Raw genomic sequence first — 2,500 nt, 5'->3', positions numbered from 1 at the left:
GCGTCCCGAGCCTTACAAGGCCGACCCACGCCTTACGAAGGTCGTCCCATGCCTTACAAGGCCGTCCCATGCGCGTCCCGTGCCTTACAAGACCGTCCCATGCCTTACGAAGGCCATCCCATGCGCGTCCCATGCCTTAGCAAGGCCGACCCATGCCTTACCAAGGCCGAACCATGCCTTACCAAGGCCGTCCCATCGATCTCGGAGAAAGTACATCATCATGACATCGGAATACGGCCCCAACATCGATCTCGGAGAAAGTACATCATCATAACATCGGATCGGATGTGTATCCATCGAAGTTCCATCGACACTTCGAGAAGATCGAACATAGCTTCCTAGCATGTTAAAGGTTCGGTGCTAATGGGGACATAAAGATCCCACGACGTTCCAAACGAAAGTAAAGTGTTCCGTGCGTGTGAACTACGTTGTCCCATGTGCCGGCTCTCGACTCCTAAGATGTCCCATGTAAATGCCCTTCGTGGGAAAGAATGTCCCGTGCAACGTCCCTTGATGATCCCCATAAGGTGTCCCATGTGCGTCCCATGATGTCCCATGCGCGTCCCGTGCCGTCCGAGCCTCACCAAGGCCGTCCCATGCGCGTCCCGTGCCGTCCGAGCCTCACCAAGGCCGTCCCATGCGCGTCTCGTGCCGTCCCGAGCTGTGCCGAGGCCGTCCCGTGCTGTCCCATGCCGTCCCGAGCCTCGCCAAGGCCGTCCCGTGCCGTCCGAGCTGTGCCGAGGCCGTCCCGTGCCGTCCCGTGCTGTCCCATGCCGTCCCGAGCCTCGCCAAGGCCGTCCCGTGCCGTCCGAGCTGTGCCGAGGCCGTCCCGTGCCGTCCCGTGCTGTCCCATGCCGTCCCGAGCCTCGCCAAGGCCGTCCCGTGCCGTCCGAGCTGTGCCGAGGCCGTCCCGTGCCGTCCCGTGCTGTCCCATGCCGTCCCGAGCCTCGCCAAGGCCGTCCCATGCGCGTCCCGTGCCGTCCGAGCTGTGCCGAGGCCGTCCCGTGCTGTCCCATGCCGTCCCGAGCCTCGCCAAGGCCGTCCCATGCGCGTCCCGTGCCGTCCGAGCCTCACAAAGGCCGTCCCAGGCCGTCCCGTGCCGTCCCATGCGCGTCCCGTGCCGTCCGAGCCTCACCAGGGCCGTGACATGCCGTCCCGAGCCTGACCAAGGCCGTCCCGAGCCTCACCAAGGCCGTCCCATGCGCGTCCCGAGCTGTCCCATGCCGTCCCGAGCCTTAGCAAGGCCGTCCCATTCGCGTCCCGTGCTGTCCCATGCCGTCCCGAGCCTTAGCAAGGCCGTCCCATTCGCGTCCCGTGCCGTCCCATGCGCGTCCCGTGCTGTCCCGTGCCGTCCCGAGCCTGACCAATGCTGTCCCGTGCGCGTCCCATTCTTTTGGCTCGGCTGGCCCGTGCATTCTATGGGGTCGTGGGACATTTCGAAATCCACCCGGGCCATTTCGACTCTCTCTTCATTAATACTATTGAGGTATTATTTATGAATTATTGGAGAAAAGAAACGGAAGAAAATATTTTTTTTTCTATTTTTTATGAATTTTCCGGTGTTTATTCACTTAAAAATTCATAGAAAAATAAATATTTATCGGAATCGCTATTATAATATATCAAAAAAATCCTTGCGAAAAGACCTTTCCAACGAGTATAAGTTTGCTGGATTCCGACGAGTAACGAAGGAGTAAAGGCCCAGTATGCTTGGTTAAAAAATTGATGTTTCCTTGTGAAAATAGGAAAAACAATAACTTTGCACTATAAGGGGGAGGGTTGAGCTCCTTCCCCAGAGCGTGCACAGCACTTGTGCTGGCACGTTCCCTAGTGCTCGCCAAGCACCATAGGGCATCCAAAGGGCAAAGCTCGGCCTACTACATGATGGGAAGCTTCTAATATGTCGGAATACGAAGAGATTTCGTGCGACCCGAAGCTCGGCTCGGGCGTCCCGGCCTGTGCCGAGCTGTGCCGAGCGCGTCCCAGGCCGTCCCGAGCCAAGTCTCGGGCGTCCCAGGCCGGCCCGAGCAAAGTCTCGGACGTCCCAGGCCGTCCCGAGCTGTGTCGAGGCCGTCCCAGGGCGTCCCGAGCTGGAGCGAGGGCGTCCCAGGCCGTCCCGAGCCAAGTCTCGGGCGTCCCAGGCCGTCCCGAGCAAAGTCTCGGACGTCCCAGGCCGTCCCGAGCAAAGTCTCGGGCGTCCCAGGCCGTCCCGAGCTGTGCCGAGGCCGTCCCAGGCCGTCCCGAGCTGTGGCAAGGGCGTCCCAGGCCGTCCCGAGCAAAGTCTCGGGCGTCCCATGCCGTCCCGAGCTGTGGCAAGGGCGTCCCAGGCCGTCCCGTGCTGTGCCGAGGCCGTCCCGAGCCTAGTCTCGGGCGTCCCAGGCCGTCCCGAGCTATGGCGAGGGCGTCCCAGGCCGTCCCGAGCCAAGTCTCGGGCGTACCTGGCCGTCTCGAGCTGTAGCGAGGGCGTCCCATGCCGTCCCGGGATGTCCCATGCGCGTCC

Source organism: Eschscholzia californica, unplaced genomic scaffold (genome assembly GCF_041429995.1).
Source record: "Eschscholzia californica isolate CP2 unplaced genomic scaffold, dmEscCali1.0.p SCAF_11, whole genome shotgun sequence".
Taxonomy (NCBI): domain Eukaryota; kingdom Viridiplantae; phylum Streptophyta; class Magnoliopsida; order Ranunculales; family Papaveraceae; genus Eschscholzia; species Eschscholzia californica.
Note: the sequence above shows the minus strand (reverse complement) of the source record.